This window comes from Capra hircus, chromosome 6 (assembly GCF_001704415.2).
Source record: "Capra hircus breed San Clemente chromosome 6, ASM170441v1, whole genome shotgun sequence".
NCBI classification, from domain to species: Eukaryota; Metazoa; Chordata; class Mammalia; order Artiodactyla; family Bovidae; genus Capra; species Capra hircus.
Window position 1 is genome coordinate 78215531 of NC_030813.1, and position 24519 is coordinate 78240049.

The 24519-nt window shown below is 36.7% G+C and overlaps 1 pseudogene; it reads right to left on the reverse strand.

The window, feature by feature from the left end:
• Positions 14537 to 15282, reverse strand: LOC102185256 (annotated as a pseudogene).

Here is a 24519-nt window from a genome sequence, read left to right on the forward strand (position 1 = left end):
GCATGCTTTATACTTTATATAATTATATATTCTACATTGACTTACATTTATATATTAGCATTTAATATGTTACTTATTTTCAGCAAAAGAATTTTTTTTTTTTTTACATTTTGAGTAGTTCAATGACAGCTTCCTATGTGATACATGAATGTTTCTATTATTTTTTATAACAGTAAATTTTTCCAACCAGGTTCAAACTCCAATTTAAGTTAATTCTAGCTTTCTATAATTCTTTTTCACACATATTCCTTATACTATATTAATGTATCTATAGATAAACTCCTAGAACCAAAATTGCCAAGTCAAAGATGTGTGCTGCTTTAAACGTGTTATAATAAATAAACATAAACCCCCAAGTACTTCCCAGCCTCCACTATCATCAAGCATTGGCCAGTGTGTTCATCTATATCTACATATCTCCTTCCTTCCCATTTTATTTTGAAATAAATAATTTTTGTGATTTACTTTCCTTCTCATAAAGCAAATCATGCAGTTATATCTATACATATATGTCTCTTTAAGAAATTACTGTTTCATTTAGACATAACTGTGATATCATTTACATGTCTTAAAATAAAAGAATAATTCTTTTAAAATTCTCAAATACCTAGCCAGTGTTTATATATTCAACTGCCAATTGTTTTACATGTTTTGGAATCAAGAATCAGTTAAGTCACTCACTAAGGCTGATTAGGTCTTTAAGCCATTTTTTTCCCCTTTATTAAAAAAAATTTTTTTTGTTTTTTGTTTGTTTACTTTGTTATTTGTTTATAACAATCAAGGTTTTACTTGATGCATCACTATGATGTCTTTTGCTAGTTTCCTCCACTCTGCACTTCTACAATGAGTGTTGGGTCCAGAAGCTTGAGTAGATTCATGTACAGTGATTTAAGCAAGATTACTTCATAGGTGATGTTTCACTCCTTTCTTTCATCAGGAAACAAATCATATCTGCTTGCTATATATAGTATGAGTAGCCATTGATAATGACATCAGTACTGATGTCAATATATGTGCAGTCATTTTCGTTATCTGAGGCTTATTTCCCTAATGGATTTCGCAAAAAGGGGCATGGGCATGAGAACAGAGTTCATAGAAGATTTAAAAAGCTGAACTGTGACTTTTATACTAAAAAATTTGGCAAGAAAAATGGAGTCAAATTTGCTTTTCTTGAGTATCTGAAATATGATGAATATACTGAGTAGTATATTCAAAGACAAAGGAGTCTTGAAGGTCTTTTGGCATAAAAATGCTATTGAAAATTAGGTGACAATCAGGTCTTCTTTACTCATATGTAGCTTGGTCATTTTGACTTAATGTTCACAGGACTTTTTTTTTGCTTAAAATTTCTATGATGTTATTAAAATATGTCTTCAAGGGTGGCCATTCTGGGTCAAGTTTTTCAGTATGCATTCCTTTTCAATATGGCTTGCATTTTCAGATAGTTTTCCTGAATTATAACTTTTTTTTTTTCCATTTCTTGGAATTGATCTTGTTTTTGTTGAGGACATCTATTATGGCTCACTTCTACTTCATTTCACTGTTTTTTTCTTCAGGGATTACTATTATAGATATATTGAAACATATTTACCCACATCTTTATCTGTGTTTTCCTTAATTTCTTATTGCTTTCCTCACTTTTTGTTTTTACAATTTTCCTTTTTTCTTTATATTTCTTTTAAAAAGTTATCTATTGAGTTTAGTAGCTCAGATATTCTTTATAATTATTTTTATTACTGAATATATTTTATTTCTACTTTTTTAAGTTCAATCACTTTGTCTGAACTTTTAAAATCCTAACATATATTGTTCTTTCACAACTTATCATTTTATTATTTATTCCACTTTATTTTAAAATTATAGGTAATAATTTTTATCTTTTTGGAGCATATCTGTCCTGCTTTAATGTCTGTGGGAAGTTCTGCTCCACATTCTTTCCTTACTTCCAAAAGTTTTGTATGAGTTTCAAACCAATCCCTGTCTGTGTCCCATTTTTATCTGAAATTAGTTTTCCTAAACTTTTAGAAAGAAGTGGATCAGAATTTTTGTTTTAGCTTTGTAGTTTCAGGGGTCCTTATTGCCATAAAGTGTTATGAGAAATATGATTTTCTGAACTCTTCTGATCTGGCACCCTTCTATTTTTATTCAGACCTTCACTTTTCTTATCTTGTCCCTGTCTTGCTCACTTGGAATCTATTCCCCAAACTTTCTTCTCATTGTGGGACTTTGTTCTAGATGGTAGCTTCGCCTGGTTAGTTTTGAATGTTCACAGAAACCATACTGCTCCATCCTGTCAGAACTCACCATGGAACTTGTGCACCCAAGAATTGGAATGTGCAAAAACTCCCCCACTTTTAGCTTCTGTGCTTTCTAGTAAAAATCTTTTGTAGTTCTGGAGTTCTCCTCCTTTCAGATCATTCAGATTCCCATTTGCTTAATTTTTGTCCCTTTAATGAATGCTATGAATTGTAGTTTATAATTATTGGTGATCTACTCCTATCTGCTATTATTTGGGAGTCCATGGAAATACTTTGTCAATTTTATTGTACGTGCTAGCTGTGAGGTTTGGGGTTTTTCTATGCAGCTTCTGTACCTCTTTTTATGATGGGATTTTGGAAGGTCCAACATTGCACCACTAAAAACATCATTTCATAATATTCTAGCAAAGATGGTACGTGGATTTTTAATTTTGACAGGTGGGGCAAATTTTCCTTAACAAAGTCTTAGTCCTTGTACTCGCACATATAGTTTATGAGAGTTTCTTTCCCCATCCCATGGCTAACATTAGATATTATTACTTTTCATCTTTGGCAGTCTTTCAAGTGAACAGTTGTAGATCACTGTATTATGTTTCCCTGCATGAACGCAATTTATGAAGAAAGGGTATTGAGCTGTATTTGTAGATATACCAGACAATAAGGTTTATTTCCTGAGAACTAATGTTTTACATATCATTTGAATGTGTTTCTAACAGGGCTCCCTGCTCTTGTTTGTACTGGTTTATTAATTTAATATATCAATAAATTGGTTAAATCATTTAGAGAATTTTAATGTAGTAATTCATATTGTCTTAAGTGTTCCATGTCATTTGTTTTTCACAGATCATTTTGTTGTTTAAACCTTATTATCCAAATATTCTGTTTTCTTCCATGGTTTGAAATTCCACATATATTATTCTCAAATTGCAGAACTGTATTTGGATTAATTAATGAGCATTTAATTCTGATTCACTGACATGCCTGCTTACTCTTTTTTCTATTAAAATCCAATTAATAAATTGTAAAATTATTACAACATATAAGGTATAATGTAAAATTATCTATACAACATATTTTAATCTATAAGGACTATGTTCCTCTAAACATTTTTTCCTTAATGTTTCTTTCCATTATGTGAAACTTAATTGTAATTTTTGCTTTCTAAGGAAGTAACTGGCTTGCCTGAGGATACATATCTCAGGGTGGGCAGAGGCAGCATTTGAAATAAAATCTGCCTGGCTCCAAAATTTATACTCCATATACATAGTTCTTGTTTTTAAAAAATTCAATTCACTCAGTAATAAAAACAACTCTGTGGCGTGTACTATGTGCCAGATTCTGTGTTAACTGCTAATGCTACAAAGATAAATTATTTTGTTTTTGAGCTTGAGAGCTTATTGCCTAATATCCTATTGTAATCCTTTTTTATTGCCAATTTCCCTCCAGAAAAATTATATATAAATCTTTATAAAATCTTTTAAAACCGCAGAAGTAGTCATTTAAAATATCATAAATACATCAGTTGGGCACAGAGACAGTTTCTAAAATAATTTTTTTTGGAATCATTTTTATGGGAGCAGAATGCTTAAAAAAGCAGAAGCAAGCTTTATATTTTAAAAATAACAGAGTAAGTATAATCTTTGCTACAAAACAGCCCCTTTAGAGTTTATATGTAAAGATCCTAATTCATGTTCCCTAATTCTGCTTTAAAGATTGTCTAAGCTATTGGAAAACATGGCTCAAAAACCTCAAAAGGTTTCAAATCCTTCCTCCTTATATTAGTTATTTATAGCTGCATAAAATATTACCCTGAGATTGCCTTAAGACAATAATATTTATTATCTCCCAGTTTCAGTAGGTCAGGAATCCAAGTGAGGCTAGGCTAAGTATTCTGTTTCAAGTTGCAATCAGTCAAGATGTCAGTCAGAAGAGCAGTCATTGTCAGGTTCGAATGACAAAGGGTCCACTTCCAAGCTCACTCACCAAATTGTTGGTAGGATTTAGGGCCTCGGTTTTCCACTGGCTGTTGGCCAGTGGCTGCTTTCAATTCCTTGCCACTTGGACCTCTCTATAGTGCAACTCAAAACAGGGCACCTTGCTTCATCAGAACTATCATGCAAGAAGACAAGAGAAAGGTGTGTCAGCAAATTGCAGACAGATCTGGTGGTACCATCCCATGGCCTTTGCTGGGTTCAAATCATTAGAAGCAGATTACTAGGTTCACCCCACATACAAGTAAAGGGGATCATAAAATGATATAAATAACAGGAGGCAGGCATTACTACAGATTTTGGGAGTCTGCTTATAACTATTCTCTCTGTACTGATTTTGCTACCCTGACTTGTCTGTGTAACAGAGTCATAGAAGAGAAGAAATAATTTACAAATTATTATCAATAAAATTAAATCTAGATATTCTTAGAATAAAGTTTTGTCAATATATTCTTTAGTTTTGCTATTACTGATAAAAGTTAACAGCTAGTTAATGACTTACTGCATGGCCAGTGGTGAACTAAGTTTGGTACAAGTTCATCTCTTTTAGTATTCACATAAGGTTACTAATAGTCTTAAGAGTTAGGTGATCACTATTCCCCCATATTATATTTGACAAAACCAGGGCACAGAGATTCTAAGTAACTTGGCTCAAGTCATACAACCAATAAAACAACTATCTCCAACTCCACAACTGCCATCACTACATTATAAACAGAAAAATGTGTTTATTTTTAAGCTCTCTCTAAATATTGTGAGCTGGAAACTCTCTACTACATCTCTGGTGACTAATTTTGAGACCAAAATCATCATCTAGGTAGGGCTTAGGGTATCTGTTTGAAAAAAATAAATAAGTAAAAGCCAACTATTAGTTAAAGTTCAGATATATATCCTATAGTAAGACTTTGCTGCACAGACATTTTATAAGCCTACAGCAGCTATTAGCGTGAACTGTGAAAAAATCTGAACAGACACAAACCATTTGCAGATAATTGTGCTGTCATTCCCACTTCATTACTTTTAATAGAATTGAATTTGTGGTGCTCATGCCCAGTTTCATGAGTGCACCTTCAGGACGAAGACACGTCAGGTGTCTTTATTCCTAGGTGAATGGAATGCTTTTGGGAGGAAGTCACTGTGCAGCACAAAAGACACATTCATTTAACTAAGGGACCATCTTCATTAAAATAAAATAATTTTTAAAATGGCTTCAGATGACCCTGTATATCTAGCCTGACTCTAGGTACAAGCGATGTGATGATAGAAAACAATTATACAATGGAGCTCTCAGGGCAAATTTGGTATCTGTTCCAAGAAACCCTCCTCCTGCCTTCAATCATTCCCAGCATCAGGGTCTTTTCAGAGAGTCAGTTCTTCATCAGGTGGCCAAAGTAATGGAGTTTCAGCTTCACAATCAGTACTTCCAATGAATATAGAGGATTGATTTCCTTTAAGATGGACTGGTTGGATCTCCTTGCAATTCAAGAGTCTCCTCCAACACCACAGTTCAAAAGCATCAATTCTTCAGCACTCAGCTTTCTTTATACTCCAACTCTCACATCCATACATGACCACAGGAAAAACCATAGCCTTGACTAGATGGACCTTTGTTGGCAAAGTAATATCTCTGCTTTTTAATATGCTATCTAGGTTGGTCATAACTTTTCTTCCAAGGAGTAAGCGTCTTTTAATTTCATGGCTGCAATCACCATCTGCAGTGATTTTGGAGCCCAAAAAAATAAAGTCTGACACTGTTTCCACTGTTTCCCCATCTATTTCTCATGAAGTGATGGGACCAGATGCTATGATCTTCATTTTCTGAATGTTGAGCTTTAAGCCAACTTTTTCACTCTCCTCTTTAACTTTCATCAAGAGGCGTTTTAGTTCCTCTTCACTTTCTGCCATAAGGGTGATGTCATCTGCATATCTGAGGTAATTGATATTTCTCCCGGCAATCTTGATTCCAGCTTGTGCTTCTTCCAAGCCACAGTTTCTCATGATGTACTCTGTATATAAGTTAAATAAGCAGGGTGACAATATACAGCTTTGACTTACTCTTTTTCCTATTTGGAACCAGTCTGTTGTTTCATGTCCAGTTCCAATATTGCCTCCTGACCTGCCTACAGAGGCAGGTCAGGTGGTCTGGTATTCCTATCTCCTTCAGGATTTCCCACAGTTTATTGTGATCCACACAGTCAAAGGCTTTGGCATAGTCAATAAAGCAGAATAGATGTTTTGCTGGAACTCTCTTGCTTTTTCAATGATCCAGCGGATGTTGGCAATGTGATCTCTGGTTCCTCTGCCTTTTCTAAAACCAGCTTGAACATCTGGAAGTTCACAGTTCACGTATTGCTGAAGCCTGGCTCGGAAAATTTTAAGCATTACTTTACTTCCATATGAGATGAGTGCAATTGTGCGGTAGTTTGAGCATTCTTTGGCATTGCCTTTCTTTGGGATTGGAATGAAAACTGACCTTTTCCAGTCCTGTGGCCACTGCTGAGTTTTCCAAATTTGCTGGCATATGGAGGGCAGCACTTTCACAGCATCATCTTTTAGGATTTGAAATAGCTCAACTGGAATTCCATCACCTCCACTAGCTTTGTTCGTAGTGATGCTTTCTAAGGCCCACTAGACTTCACATTCCAGCATGTCTGGCTCTAGATTAGTGATCACACCATCATGATTATCTGGGTCGTGAAGATCTTTTTTGTACAGTTCTTCTGTGTATTCTTGCCACCTCTTCTTAATATCTTCTGCTCTGTTAGGTCCCTACCATTTCTGTCCTTTATCGAGCCCATCTTTGGGTGAAATGTTTCCTTGCTATCTCTAATTTTCTTGAAGAGATCTCTAGTCTTTCCTATTCTGTTGTTTTCCTCTATTTCTTTGCATTGATAGCTAAGGAATGCTTCCTTATCTCTCCTTGATAGTCTTTGGAACTCTGCATTCAAATGGGAATATCTTTTCTTTTCTCCCCTTGCTTTTCGTTTCTCTTCTTTTCACAGCTATTTGTAAGGCCTCCTCAGACAGCCATTTTGCTTTTTTGCATTTCTTTTCCATGGGGATGCTCTTGATCCCTGTCTCTGGTACAATATCACTAACCTCCATGCATAGTTCATCAGGCACTCTGGCTATCAGACCTAGTCCCTTAAATCTATTTCTCAGATTTGATTTAGGTCATATAGTTGTCTCATTAGAAAAGACTCTGATGCTGGGAGGTCGCAAAGATTCAACTGGCTAGTTTTCTGTGATTATGGTTTCAGTATGTCTGCCCTCTGAAGCCCTCTCGCAACACCTACCGTCTTACTTGGGTTGCTCTTACCTTGGACGTTTGGTATCTCTTCACAGCTGTCCCAGCAAAGTGCAGCCACTGCTCCTTACCTTGGACGACTCACCCCCCCCCCCCGACCTTGAACATGGAGTAGCTCCTCTGGGCCCTCCTGCACCTCCACAGGAAGGATTGGGGGCAGGAGGAGAAGGAGATGACAGAGGATGAGATGGCTGGATGGCAGCACTGACACGATGGAGATGAGTTTGGGTGAATTCTGGGAGCTGGTGATGAACAGGGAGACCTGGCGTGCTGCAATTCATGGGGTTGCAAAGAGTTGTACACAACTGAGCAACTGAATTGAACTGAACTGAATGGTCTAGTGGTTTTCCCTACTTTCTTCAATTTATTTATTTATTTATTTTTGTTTTTTTATTTTTATTTTTTTTTTTTAAATTTTAAAATCTTTAATTCTTACATGCGTTCCCAAACATGAACCCCCCTCCCACCTTTCTTCAATTTAATTCTGAATTTGGCAATACAGAGTTCATCATATGAGCCACAGTTAGCTCCTGGTCTTGTTTTTGTTGACTGTATAGAGCTTCTCTATCTTTTTTGCAAAAAATATAATCACTCTGACTTTGGTGCTGACCATCTGATGATGTTCATGTGTAGAGTCTCCTCTTGTGTTGTTGGAAGAGGGTGTGTGCCATGACTAGTGCATTCTCTTGGCGAAACTCTATTAGCCTTTGCCCTGTTTCATTCCGTATTCCAAGGCCAAATTTGCCTATTACTCCAGGTGTTTCTTGACTTCCTACTTTTGCATTCCACTTCCCTATAATGAAAAGGACATTTTTGGGGGTTGTTAGTTCTAAAAGGTCTTGTAGGTCTTCATAGAACCATTCAACTTCAGCTTCTTCAGCATTGCTGGCTGAGGCATAGGCTTGGATCACCGTGATATTATATGGTTTGCTTGGAAACTAATAGAGATCATTCTGTCGTTTTTGAGATTGCATCCAAGTACTGCATTTCTGACTCTTGTTGACCATGATGGCAACTCCATTTCTTCTCAGGGATTCCTGCCCATAGTAGTAGACATAATGGTCATCTGAGTTAAATTCACCCATTCCAGTCCATTTTAGTTCGTTGATTCCTAGAATGCCGACATTCACTCTTGCCATCTCTTGTTTGACCACTTCCAATTTGCCTTGATTCATGACATTCCAGGTTCCTATGCAATATTGCTCTTTACAGCATCAGACCTTACTTCTATCACCAGTCACATCCACAACTGAGTATTGTTTTTGCTTTAGCTCTATCCCTTCATTCTTTCTGGAGTTATTTCTCCATTGATATCCAGTAGCATATTGGCACCGAACTGAGGAGTTCCTCTTTTAGTATCCTATCATTTTGCCTTTCATATTGTTCATGGGGTTCTCAAGGCAAAAATACTGAAGTGGTTTGCCATTCCCTTCTCCAGTGGACTACATTCTGTCAGACCTCTCCACCATGACCCATCTGTCTTGGGTGGCCCCACATGCATGGCTTAGTTTCATTGAGTTAGACAAGGCTGTGGTCTGTGTGATTCGATTCACTAGATTTTTGTGATTATGGTTTCAGTATGTCTGCCCTCTGATGCCCTCTCTCAACACCTACCGTCTTACTTGGGTTTCTCTTACCTTGTTCATGGGGTATCTCTTCACAGCTGTCCCAGCAAAGTGCAGCCACTGCTCCTTACCTTGGACGAGTTGCCCCTCTTGACCTTGAACATGGAGTAGCTCCTCTGGGCCCTCCTGCACCCGCGCAGCCACCTCTCCTTGGATGTGGGGTTGCTCCTCTCGGCTGCCGCCCCTGACTTCGGGTGTGGGGTAGCTCCTCTTGGCTGCCGCCCGTGACCTTTTCCATGGGGTAGCTCCTCTCGGCCACATTTCCTGCATGTGAGATGAGTGCAATTGTGCTGTAGTTTGAACATTCTTTGCCATTGCCTTTCTTTGGGATTGGAATGAAAACTGACCTTTTCCAGTCCTGTGGCCACTGCTGAGTTTTCCAAATTTGCTGGCATATTGAGTGCAGCACTTTCACAGCATCACCTTTTAGGATTTGAAAGAGTTCCACTGGAATACCATCACCTCCACTAGCTTTGTTCATAGTGATGCTTTCTAAGGCCCACTTGACTTCACATTCCAAGATGTCTGGCTCTAGGTGAGTGATCACACCATCGTGGTTATCTGGGTCATGAAGATCTTTTTTTGTGTAGTTCTTCTGTATATTTTTGCCACCTCTTCTTAATATCTTCTGCTTCTTTTAAGTCTAAACCATTTCTGACCTTTTTTGTGCCCATCTTTGCCTGAAATATTCCCTTGGTATCTCTAATTTTCTTGAAAACATCTCTTGTCTCTCCCATTCTGTGGTTTTCCTCTATTTCTTTGCACTGATCATTGAGGAAGGCTTTCTTATCTTTCCTTGCTATTCTTTGGAACTCTGCATTCAAATCGGTATATCTTTCCTTTTCTCCTTTGCCTTTCACTTCTCTTCATTTCACAGCTATTTGTAAGGTTTCCTCAGAGAACCCTTTTGCCTTTTTTTCCTTGGGGATGGACTTGATAACTGCCTCCCATCCAATGTCACGAACCTCTGTCCATAGTTTTTTCAGGGACTCTGTCTATCAGATTATATTTTTCTGGAAAATTATACTTATTCTCTTCAATAACTAGCTGTACTTTTTGACATAAAGTCTATTTTGTATTATTTATTCAACAACATCCACTTTCTTTCTTAAGAATATTGTGAATTATAACTTCTTAAGAATTCTTTTTTTCTCAAGTATTTATTTTCCAATTCTAAACCTTTCTCCTATCAGTAACAAAGCCCTCTGAAAGTCCTTAAACAATGTATTCATTTACCTTATGTTTTGGTTAAATTAAATATCATGGCCATGGAACTCTGGGGAATTCAGCTAAGGAGATAAGTATTTTGGGAGTAGAGAATTTTGTTTATGTGGTTAATAGAGTTACTTTCTTGGATTTTTAACTCTTGTTTGGCTTGTTGGTATGGGAATGCCTTCTAAGAGTTCTCCAGCCACATATGGTATAGTCTTACCTGGCTTCACCACACAGAACTTATGGCCCTGAGGCTGAGCTGCCATGTGAACTTGTCCTACAGTCCCTAGCAACAAAGATATATGTGAAGTGGATGAGAAAAATGTTTTGAAAAACATGAATGTAGAAACTTACTTATATATATATATATATATATATATATATATATATATATAAATCTTCCAATCAAATTGTAAGTACAGGATGTTGTACTTCTTGGTGCTTATTCAAAACAGAAGCTCTGTCCTGTCTGGTACATATCCAATAATTTACATGTACAGTTATAAATACACACTTTTTAAAAAAGTACCTTATACAACAGAATTCAGTGTTCAGCAGGGCACAGACCTGTGAACATGCTGTAAATAAGCACACCAGCATGTCCACCCTTGTTTTATGCATCTCAACACATGGGAGCACATCTTAGTATATTTGATACATTTGTCTTTTAAGTTGCAGTTGTATGGCTTATGCTAAAAAAAGAAAGGTTTCCTGCTGATGTGACCCAAAATACTAACATTGATGAATATACCATAAAATATGCCACACAATGAGTTTGTAAGTAATTTGGTTAATGAATACATAATTCTTTAATGTATTTCCCTGTAACAAGAAGATTTTAAAGCTTCTGAAACCTCACAGCTCATATATAAAGCAAACAGATAGGTTTTCCTAATTTTAACAACAATAACAAAAAAAAGTCTAAATGATATTCCTAATGATAAGCCTTAAAATTGAAACTTTTCTACTTTACCAATATTAGAAACAAACTTCAATCATGCTTTAAAAATTGGAATTGCTTTTCTTTCTGTTCACTAAAAATTTTCCAAAATCTTTATTCTCTGAAAAGCAATACAAAATATTCAGCCAAAAAGTTTAGGACATATAAAGATATGTCCAAAGGAGACTTCTAAAGTTCATTTGTTTGTTTTGGCTTATGGTATTTGTGATGTGTGTGTGCTAAGTCACTTCAGTTGTGTCTGACTCTCAGTGACCCTATAGACAACAGCCCATTAGGCCTTTCTGTCCATGGGATTCTCCAGGGAAGAATACTGGAGTGAGTTACTATGTCTTCCTCCAGGGAATCTAACCCACTTCTCTTAAGTTTCCTGCATTGGCAGGCAAGTTTTACCATGAGCGTCAAGTGGGAAGCCCATTTGTGGTTTTCGCCAGCTCTTAAAATTTAATTTGTTATAATTTTTCATTCTAAATAAATATTAAATTTTATACCAGATTTGTTATTAGTTATTCTTTATCTCTTTTTCTTAGAGAGAGAATCCCAAATTAAGTAAGCCCCTGGATTCTTACAAAATCTGTATTTCTGTCTATCATTTTATTTTATTTTGTCACATAGTATATATAAAACTATTTCACTACAAGCTTTTTTATGTATTTCCATGTCCACTACTAATATTTTTATTGGTCATGTGAATTTTTTTTCTTTGAAAAGTTTCCATCCATTTTGACTTATTTTATCATTTAAATTTTTTTCATATTTTACTTTGTGAAAGTCTTTTTATATGTAACATCTTAGTACTTCATTAAATATATTGCAAATATTTTATCCCACTTTGCAACATTTTGACTTACTTAAAAACATCTTTTGATAAATATGTTCTCAGTTTTGATATAGTTAGATTTATGTCTTTTTATTTATTTATGGTCAACTCTTTTTTTCTAAATGTTTTATGTTTTTTTTTCATTTTTACCATGACTGACATGTCGCAAAAACAGTGAAGACTAACCTGGCTACCTTTGCAAGACTTGGCAATGATTCAAAACTAGTTTAGTTAAAAAAAAAAAGAAAAAAAGGATCATATTTTGTAATTTATCTTCAAGGTCTTCAGGAGAAGGTTTGAATTCTATACTTTATTACTAAAGGCAACAATTCAAGACCAATATATCTCTCATCTTAAAATAATTATTATTTTATTTATAATAATAATAATTAAAATAATTTATAATAATAACTTTCTGTCCAGAGGTTTTAAAAACAAAAAAAAAAACAGGAAAGAAAAGAAAAGTAAGATTTCCCACTGGCTGGCAGTGTAGCCATCGCCTCAGCTCTACTTGGCAGTGACAGTGTTTTCCATTAAAGGCTCTGTAGGGGCCCAAGGCCCTGTGGGACTGTGGCTGGTCCCTTGACCGCTTTGTTGGGGGCTGTCCCCCACCAGGCTTTCTTCTTCCTCCTGGGCCAGCGGACCCTGTAAGGACATGACAGGGACACATACCCTGACCCACTGACCCCTGCAAGGACCAGAGGAACCCTGACTCTGCTTGCAGGCACTAATTTCTGAGAGTTAGGACATTCAGAACAGGAGTAGAGTGGGGGAGATGGAAAAGTGTGCAGAGTCCAGCGGAGACCAGCCAGACTTCATTTGGGGGCATTTTCAACAAAGGAGAGAACTCAGTACTGAGAAGGTAAGCATCTGGGAGACTGGGCACAGCCACAGATAGGTGGGTGTCTGGAGGCGGGGACAAGGGCTGCTCTAGGAGAGCCTGTATTCCCAGGGACCCACTTCTTGAAGCCTCTCTGTTTCCCTTCAGCCTTAGGCTTCGAGGAGATGCACACATCAGCAACCCCCAGAGTCAGGGTGGATGTTGAGCGTGGGCAGCCCTGCCTCATCCACACTGCGGGGGGGGGGGGTGGTCCTCAGAATTCTGGGCAAAGTGGGGCCAGGAATGTCATGGTAGCAGCGGAGGACTGGTCTGGTGTTAGGGCCTGCATGCTGGCCTTTGCTGTCACAGCAACCAAGGAGTCTGACAGACTGCTCCTGTGAAGCTCCGCCTTGTAGGGAGGGGCAGGGCTGCAGCTGGTTTCTAGAACCCTCAAGCTTCCTGGTATCTGACACAGGATGCAAAACTTCTGGGGGAGTGGAGGCAGGGGAGCAAGATAACTGGCCAGTGGGGTTAAACACACCAAGGTGGGAGGTCAGGGCAGGAGCCTGCTCTGCCTCCTGTACCTGCACACCCACAGGGTGACAAACACATTTGTCACCAGCAGTAGGTGGCAAACATACCTTGACCTGTTATACCATAAATAGGGTGTTTTCTAAAAGGAGTCCAAGGCACCGGTCTTCCCACAGGCACCCTCAGACAGCGGTGCACCAGCCTCTTCTCTGTCACCCAGGGTGTCCCTTAGAGACACTGATTGACAAGGCAGGACCCTACTCATGTGAGATGTGCAGATTTTGGGGGTCTGGGGAAGGTCCCAGCCAAAGTGACTGGCACATCTGTGCTTCCGAGCTTAACAGGAACCGGTCCACACAGTAAATAGAAATGGAGACTCTGAACACAACACGCTTTCCCCACCTCCGCCCAGGGTCCTACCTGCATAAAGGAAGAAGCAAAAAGTTCTGAAGCGGGAACACAGGTGAGGGCAGAACAAGATTAAAGATATTTAGCATCATTTTTCTGGACTTGAACACTAACCCTTGACTCAGGGATGCAGACACAGGGGCCTCTCCGGATCCCATACTCTGGTTGGACTTGAATATACCATGTACCCCAAGCCAGCCAGGGCCCTGGGGAAGAAGCCCCAGAAACATGAACACAGAGCTGGTTTTCCAGGAGCGTTGGGGGAGGGGAGCTGGGGGTCCCAAATTTCAAATTTCTGTGGTTGTTTTGTTATAGTTAAAAAGCACGGGGGTGGGGGTGGGGTGGGGTGGGGGCGGGGACACATTTTCACAATTAACGGATGCTGGACACTTATGAAAGAAAAAAATATATATATCAAGTTTCGGTCATAGCTCTAAGGCAAAGTTACATTTCTCACATGGACAAAAATGAGATACCTAAAGTCGGACATTAAGGAGGTGGATTCACAAGTCCCTCACAGCACCTTGGCCTGGATGACGATTTCTGTGTTCTCTATGTCCTTCTTGCTCTGGATCATTCTCAGCTCCAACTGGGCCAGGCTGTGCTTCAGTCCTTCCCCAGAGTGGATTTTGCACATTTTTTTGACGGTCTGCTGCAGAACATGGGGCATGGCCGATGGAGTCTTCTTGCAGGCCACCTTGAGATTGTTGGGGACCACAGGTCTGAGCTGGTGATGATCACCCTGTCAGTGCCCAGTGAGTGCAGCATGTCCATCACCACTAAGGCTTTTACCTGGCTCCCACCCAGCAACTCAGCCTCAGACTAGTTGGGAGTGATGATGTCTGCAAACTTGCACTTCTCTATGTAAACAGAAAGGAGATCGCCACGGTGGTACACGGACCTTCTCCTTTCCATCTCGGGGTCTCATGTGCACACAAGCCTGGAGTTCTGCTGCTTCAGCTCTGCACAATGCCCACCACCATGGCCAGGAAGAACAAGCCTTTCGTGTAACTGGGAGCATGCAGTCATGCTGGTTCACCTTGTTCAGCTTTAGCCCGTCATATAGCTCCTGGAGCTCATCTGAGTTCAGGTCTCGGCCCTTCCCGTGTGAGTAGCCTGTGTGGTCTGACAACTGAACAGTTTAGGGCATCTACCTCAAACTGCAAAACCTGCAGCAGGAACGTGGTCACTCGCTTGGGCACAGAGCTGTGAACCTTGTGGCACCTGGCATACCTCCACGCAGTGGGGTGGGGCGGGGCGGGGGAAAAGTGGGATTCAAGGCAGAGGCCGGGCGGGGTTAGCGTCTCAGCCACAACCAGGGGCTGGGCTGTGGACAAGCTCTGAGTGGGCATGCCAGACAGTCTCCCTCTTTAGAGGTATTTTATTTAATTTAAAAAATACATGTATTTATTTAGTTTCCACTGTGGTGTTGGGTCTTAGTTGCGGCAGCCGAGCTCTCGCTTTTAGCCGCGTGGACTCTTCCTTGCAGCTGACTGGCTTGACTCTCGTTGTGGCCCAGAGCACAGCGGGCTCCGTAGTTTGCAGCATGCTGCTCTCTAGTTGAGGCACGCAGGCTTAATTTCCACAAGGCATGTGGAATCTTAGCTCACAACCAGAGATGGAGCCCCTGTACCCAGTGTTGGAAGGCAGATTGTTTACCACTGGACCACCAGGGAAGTCCCTAAAGGTATTTTATAGAAATTTTCATGGCACTAAATCTAAAATCTTTTAAAATAGGTTCTTCTACCAGACACTTAAAACATTTCATTTTTGACATTTAACTCCTTAAATTTTTACATTCTATGTTTATACATGGAATGAAGTTGATTCAAATTTTATCTTTTTTACATATGGATAGTCGTTTTTTCTCTAAACATTTTCCTTTCCCAACTAATCTGAAATTTAATCTCTGTCATGTATCAGCATGTATGGCTAGGCTTCTTAGTTTTCTATTTCAGTTGTTATTAATATTTTGTTTATCCTTGTACGAGTTTACACTTCTCACTTATTGTAGCTCTATGACAATTACTGATAACTTTCTGGGCAGTGCCTTTCACTCTGTTCTCTGGCTCTTACCGGCCTTTCAATCCTCCATGTAAAGTTTTAGGATTAGATTATGTTTCATGAATAACCTTGGTGTACATTGGAATTGTACTGGATATAATCTTTATCAGGAGATATAATTATTTCCAAATATCAGTCTTTCGACCACAGACATGATATATGACTTCATATATTTAGATGTTAATAAATACCTGTTCATAAAGCTTTAAAAATTTCCCTGTTAGCAGTCTTAAACATTTAAAAAGATTATTGATATAGTATTGTAAATTATCATATCTCATTGTATTTTCAAAATGTTTACTACTGTTAATATATTTCCTATTTTACATTTGATGTCTCATTCTTTTTCTTATTACACTTGCCTAAGACTTCAAATCAATGTTTCATAAAAGAATTGGTACTTTGTGTCCTTGTCTTAGTCCTGATTATAAAGAAAATTATTCAATGTTTCAGGATGGTATTTATCTTAGATCTGTTCTCTTTACAAGATTCAGGATGTTCTACTATAAATTTTTGCTTACTAATAATATTAATTATGATGTATATTGGACTTTATTAAACACTTTTTTAATCTAAATAGATGATCATGTTTTTCCCCTATAATCTGTTAATGTGTTGAAATAAATATATGACTTTGAAAATATTGACCTAATCTCCCATAACTGGTGTATCTTTTTGGCCAACAGATATTATTTGAAAAATACATTTGGCTTCCATTTGCTAATATTCTGTTTAGGATATTGCATCTATATTAATGAGTGAAACGGTTCTGGAATTTTCCTTTCTGATAATATAGTTTACTGGGTTTAATATCAGGCATATCCAAGAATAGTAGAATGAGTTTGGAGGATTTTCTCTTTTCGATTGTCTGTGATATTTGGTGTGGTCTGTTTGTTTTTTTTTTTTTTTGAAAAATTGAAAGAACTGTATCTCCTGGTTTCTATTTTTATTATCAAGAAGTAAACTATTTAGTGTTTATTCCTTTGAAAAGAACCTTTTTCCTCTATCTCATTGTAATATTTTTATCTTTTTACTTGCTTTCTGAAGTTTCATTAAAATATTTCTTTGGATGGATTTCTTTAATTTATTCTGTAAACCCCACACTTTGAATCTATTTGAATGTTTTGTTTGGCTTCTTACATTAGTTATAGAATATTCTCAGCCACACTCTGTTTACCAATTAATTCCTTTCACTTTATCTGGACTAGTAATTGATGGACCAGTAATTGAACTATGTTAGACTCTCTCAGTTATTTTCACCATCACTTAACCTTTTTCATAGTTTCTGTTTTTTTTCTCTATGGTACGTTCTGGGTGCTTTCTTCTTACCTAGCTTCAATTGCAGTAATGCCTTGCCTCTATTGTGTCTAATCTGCTATAGTCACTCATTGAACTTCTATTTTCATTTTTATATTTTAACTTTTTGTTAAGTTCTCTTTGAGTTTTTTCCAAAGCTGCTTGCTTCCTTTACTGTTTCCAGTTTCCTGAAGATACAGTCAAACTTATATTTTGTTTCTTTAATTCTAGCCTGTGTAATTACTTTTATTCAAATAATATGAATATTTGATGAATTCATGGTTTACTTCTGTGATATGATTCTTTTTTTTTGTCTTTTTTGCTGATTCTTACATATAGTGTCTTATTCCATTGAATACATTTGATTAATTTTTCTTAAACTACTTATGTTTTAGGGGGAAACTATCCATGAGAATTCTGAGCCCTAAAATGAAGCTTTTCTTCTCTAGAGAAGATTTTCATTTATTTCTTTCAAATCCCTAGTAGTACTAGAAATCTCCATCATCTTTACTGTAAATTTATGACACATTTTAATGTATTAACTGTACAGTGTGAATTTTTGGCCACAAAGTCACCTTGGGACCAGTCTGAGTTACTACTTCACAAAATCAATTCTATATTATAGATTGGCTCTGGAAATTTAATTTTGCTGATTTATTTAAACAATGTTATTGGTTGTGTTTGAGTTTGCATACTTTGAGTTTGCACTGCAGTTAGTCTAAACACTTGAGAAATAGGACATTTGTGCTTTCCTTCAGATCCCGGTTATAGCTCTATAACACCTGTGTTACTGAAATGATCTGATTGCTATATATGTGTGAATTCAGTTAAAGATTAAGGTTGGATGGGTTTATTAGCTATTCAATTATAGAATTCATCATTGAATGTTTACAGAAAGTTGATTTGGCCAGAGTCCAAAATGTGGAGATGTTTTTATGGCATTGCTTATTTGTAAATGTTTTGCTTAATCAGGCTAAACTTTTAAGCAGTTAAATATGAATAGATACTGTGAATAATAATCTAAGCACCAGAGTAGTTTAAAATACCTTTAGCTAAAGGAAAATTCCATTCTGGTGCCTTTGTTAGCAATCAACATATGTATTTAATGTGAGATTTTTCATCATTGTAATTAACTACTGAGCTTCTGAAAGATGAAACACACACATTTTTTAAAAGCAGTTTGCCTAGCTTGTAAAGATATAATATTCAGTCTTATATATCACTTAATAGATTTTTCTATCATAGCACATCTTTAAGTTTAATGATTGCTATCTTTATTTATTTAGAACCAAATATAAAGCAGCAGATGTACTGAAATGATATATCTGATGCAAATATTCATTACAACAATGTGCATGTAGTATATATTACTATATACATACTTGCGCCTACTTAGCGCAGATTTCCAGCACTACACATAAATGAGGCAACTATGATTATGACTCCCAAGCTCATGTGCTTTTAGATGTATAATGATGAAGTACATTACACTTCAGAGTATAAAGTTAGCAGTCCTTAGGTTGTATGAAACGGAAACTTTCTCAGCTTGAGCAAAAAGCCAATTTGTTAGGACAGCAGTGTATTTGGGCCTCAGGGATAGAAATTAGAATGGAAACACACTAAAGAATACATTAAGTTAATCCCTTGGTGCCTCTTATGTCTATCTTTCCCTGAATGTCATGCTTTATTTTTCTCCTTCATTGAAAGACAGTTTTTCTCTTGCTCATCCTCTCAGTAGAAAATGACACCAGCATTTGCTCTGGAATTTATGTAAAGTCATGAGGTAATTGAGAAAGACTAAATTTGCTCTCTCTGGGTCTCAGTTCTCAATATTTGACAAGGAATTGATTGGCTGAATTCTGATCTCACTCCTGGGGTGTGAATTAAATAGAATCTTGATGGTTTCCACTGTACCAGGGTTGATGGAGAGAAAAGGGAATATTTGGAGGAAAGAGTTGCTGGAGAACAATTTAGTAGTATCTCTTATATTTGACCAGAGGCTGCATTCCCTAACTCCTTACCACTCAAAATGTGGTCGGTGGAATAATAACGCTGGTATTACCAGGGAGCTTGTCAGAATTTAAAATCTCCGCTGCACGGTGTTTCTTATGAAATTTGGATTTGCATTTAACAAGATCCTCAGGTGATTTGAATGCAGATTAAAAATTAAAACATGGTTCTAATCTGGTAAAAAGTCAGGACCAGGTGTATCAAAATTGATTTTATTCAAGTATCTTTTACTCTTTTAGCTTCCTAAGTTAACCTTTTAACATTCTGGCAGAATCCCCATCAACTGATATGCATATATTTAATATATATGTATTTATATTTAATTATAAAAGTAATCTTGACAGCATGTCAGTCACTGCAAATTCATTTTCATTAATGGAAAAATCAAACAGTTTAAGATTTAGATCCTAATAATTCAGGTCAATAGTTCCAATTTTATATATGGAGGATGGCATAATGTGTCTATTGACAATGTATTTCTAGTATTTTAAAATTTTACAAATATAACTCATTTATATTAATTTCTGGGGAAGGAAATGGAAATCCACTCCAGTATTCTTGCCTGGAAAATCCAATGGACAGAGGAGCCTGGAGGGCTACAGTCCATGGGGTCTCAAGAGTCAGACATGACTTAGCAACTAAATAACCACTACCACCATATCAATTTCCAAAAAAGAAAAATGATTGGACAACTCAAATGGAAACAACTAATTCAGGTAACCTTGATGAAGATGTTTAAGATCAATTTTTCTGTAAGCACATCTTATGGAATAAAATATTGGCTGGGTGTCATTAATGTTTATTACACACTAAAACCTGCCTGAATAATATATATAGATTTTTCTGGTTTATATTTTGTGGTGTTCAGATTGTGACCTGCCATTAACTGAATGTTTACAAATATGATTATTTTTATCTAGGCTTTCTTTTCTGACTTTATTATAGTACTATACATTTTAACTTGGGCTTGGGATATGGAGCTGGACTGACTTGGATTTGAATTGGGGTTTAACTTCTTACTAGTTTCATGGTCTTGGGCTACTTACATGAGCTACCTAAGCCTTGGATCCTTGTCTGTAGAGTAGAAATAATCATTATAATTTTTTTTTCTATAGAATTGTGAGACTTGAAAGAGACAGTGATTATGTCCTGGCAGAGAGTTAGCATGGTGTTTGGTGAGGCCACTCAAGGTGGCTGTGTTCTTGTTCTCTGTATATAATTTGCTTGAGTAGTCCACACTACATGTATATCCTACTGACATGAACATGCTTGCCCTCAACCCCAGCTAGTGATTGTTTTGATTCTTAGGGCAGATGCAGCTCACCTGCTGGTTCATTAAAGTGAAAGTCCTTGTCATGAGCCAATCTGCTGTCAATTTTCCTTATAAATTATAGCCTCCTTCTCCCCAGAGTAGCAAAGATGGCTGCCTATCCTGTCTATTTGCTGTCCATACTGAGATATCACTCCAGAATATTTTGCTGAGGACAGGTAAAATTCCCTGTCTAGTATGCCATCCAGGGTTTCTCTTGTGTCTCAGTAGTAAGGAATCCGCCTGCCAATGCAGGAGACGCAGGAGACGTGGGTTTGATCCCTGGTTCAGGAAGATCCCGTGGAGAAAGAGATGGCAACCCATTTCAATATTCTTGACTGGGAAAACAAGGATAGAAGAGCCTGGTGGGCTATAGTCCATGGGGTCACAAAGAGTCAAGACAAGACTGAGCACACACACTTGCTGTTAACATCTCTGTCACTGTCTTCCAGCTCTTTCATTGGTCTTGGGGCTGGGCAACAATAGCTCAACATATAGTACAAATTTGTTGTGGTTATTGTTTGGCTACTGGATCTTCGTTGCTGTGCACAGGATTTCTCTAGTTGGAGTGAGTGGGGACTACTCTCTAGTTGCGGAGCACAGGTGTCTCATTGTAGTGGTTTCTCTTATTGTGGAGGACAGGCTCTATAGCACACGGAGTTAGTTGCCCCTCAGCATGTAAAATCTTCCCAGACCAAGGATCGACCCTGTGTCCCCTGCCTTGCAAGGTGAATTCTTAACCACTGGGCCACTAGGAAAGTCCTCAATTAGTTAATATTATAATTATTTACCTTTATATGCTCACCTTATTTCATTTGGTTCTTGACAGCAAGTTTTTCATGTTCCTTTTGGAAACATTTTTACCTTATCTAATCACCAACAAAAGAAAGCTTTCTTCTTTGTTCACAATGTTTTTTACTCAGTGGCTAGTTTGGGTTAGAAATTTATTGCCAATAGATCTTCTTGAATGGGACTTTGAAAATTGTATGTTGCCTGTATTTGGTTATAAACTACATTGCAGTTTTCAACTTGATTCTTATTTTGGTTCATTTCATGTAATTATATACCATTGTATATACTGTATCAGAAACAGGTAAGCATAGAAAAGTCAACGTGGAAGGGATTCTTTGATGTTTATATATATATTTTAAACACAAATAAATCTCTAGTTTCCTTACTTCCTGATTGGTTATTAGATTTGCCACAGATAATTCGTGCAACATTTTAGGCATTGGAACCTCCAGGTTAGAAGTTTTGTAGTAAATTTATACTTTTCTGTAATCATAGAGGCAATTGTTGATCTCAGAAATGTTTATCTTTGCAAATATCCTTTTACTATTTAAGTGAAATATTTTCTGATTCAATATTGTTATTTCTCATATATTCCCTAAGATGAAAAATTCAAGTAGAATGTATCTCACATTCAAACACACTGAATTTTCAGTTTTCAAAGTTTATTCTTTTTTTCAAGTTTGGAACCAGTGGAGAGATAGAGGTCAGACAAAAAGCAAAATGTCACATTCATTTCCCTCATGAGTAACTGGAAAAGGTAAATTTAGATGTAAAGCTAAGTTGGCTTACTAATAATCCATCTCTGTATTAGACTAACTCACCCCATTAATGGGAGACCTGTATAATCCCAGAGTGGACATATCAGACTTTTTCCCTTTTATGAATAAGACAATAAATAGACCAGAATACACGCCTTCTGCAAACACAATAGAAGCACAGAAATTGCCAAGAGACTTGTACTTCTTTCTTCCAGAACCATCATCATCATGAACATCATTCCTCTTTCTATGATCAAGGTAATTAGAATTTTACTTTTTTTCAAGGTAATACAGTGAAATAGCACAAAACTTTAATATTACCTTGGAATTGAAGACATCTTTAGTGCTGGTAAATAATAGCATTCTAACATTCTGGTTAGTTTTCAAAATCTAAGCATAGATTATCCACCTTAAATATATTATTATTTTAAGCTTATGTAAGATTAAATAGAGATTTGTGATACCCTCAGAAAAGTAAAATCTAGCCCACTTTTTGGAACTGTCAATTCAAACTTATTTTAACTTTGAATGTTTAATTAAAATGCTGTAGGTTTCCTCTTACCATCGACAAATGGTACACCTTCTTTACTACACCTCTGCTAACTTCATATATTTCCTTCTGCCCAGCTTTTGTTTCCCTAGTATATCAATAATTTCAGGGTGGGAGGAAGCTCACTGCATAGGATCCAAGGCAAACCATTAATTACAATGAAATTGCACTGATAAAAATCTCAAATCTCAATTTTATTTTTACATTTTTTCTTCTTTGGATCAACTCAGTTTACTTTGATTCCTCTGGCTCCAACCTGAGGTAGACTCGTTATATCCCTATAAGAAGCTAATCTCTTCCCATGACATTATGTGTATGGAATGCATAAGAAAACCACAAAGACAAGATTTATTTGTCAAATATCTAGCTCTAAGATTTCAAGAGTGGACAAATAAGTTGAAGTTCTGTTTGTCCTTTGCATTTTTATATCTTAATTGTAGTTTTCAAGATATTGTTTTTTTCCCTTTTTTTTTTAAAAGGAAAACCTACAACTTTTATCATTTAGTTTAACTGAACATTGTCTGAAACAAATTTGAGGACATCATTTTTTTTTCAATATAAATACCCATTTAAAAATACATATGTTGGTTGTTAGTTACATTCTTAAAGGTGATTAAACTATCCTCTCTGGACAGTTTAACAGCATTATTACTGCATTCACATTCAACCATCTGGTTTACCTAAAGAAAATTAAAAGGATGACGTCACCAGAGTACCTCATCTACATTGCAAGAATTACACTGCTTACACAAGAGTATTATTAGAAACATATGTTTAGTTTAAAAACGCCTTCCATTTCATTCACTGTGAGCCAGATTATATCAGTGACAAAAATTTCTCAGGAAGTTACATAGCATTTGAATTTGTTAAATTACCACTAAAAGGCACAGCACATTAAAAGTAGTTTCAAATATCTATTGCACCAATCAAAATACTTGATTTACTCTAAGGGGAACATTCTCCTCTTAAAACAAATAGAACAAAACAACACAACAACTGTATTATAGTTGAGAAGGCATAGCAAAGATTTATACAATGTACCAGCATTTATATTGTTTCATATTTAAAGAAAGGAAGATCAACATTTAATCTCACAGTGAAATTATTGACTTATTTCCACAAAGGGTTAAACAATTGAAAAATTGTCTGGCTTCTGAGAAGAAATGCAAAAGACATAGTGAAACATCTGAAATAAGCAATCAGAACAAAGCATTGTTTGGGGGCTGACCTAGTGTTTCAGCAACTTAATCTTAAAATAAAGAGCTGTCTATAATATTATTTTAGAATTCCCTCCTCCAAATCAGTTGCTCATAATTTCTTTTTAAGATATTTTTTCCTAACAGACAAAAAACTTTAGCAATACTCATCTTACTTTAAAAAATAGTCTGTCACTAGCCTGGAAGAGGGGTGGTAGATATCAAACAATGACATATTTCTGAGAACAAGGATAAAGATGGAATGATTTTTAGATAGGCAGTCAACTACATCTGCTTCTAAGGGCTTATATGAAATCAATTTTAATGTAGTCAAATTATTCAGTGTACTTGAAGTAGTATAATGTTACTACATTATACATTAATGTATTAATTGCTATATTTCTTGTGAAAGCTACATCTCTCAAAATAAAATGCCCTCATATTTTCCAATGTAAAATAACAAGATGAGGATATACCTTAAAGCCAATGAAACTGATAATATGGTACAAGATATAAGTGACCCAGAAATAATGAGGTCTCCTAAAAGATTTTGTTTGTTGATAAGTTTAGGTTACATATATAAAATGGTCTTTGACTTACCAAATATTATAAAC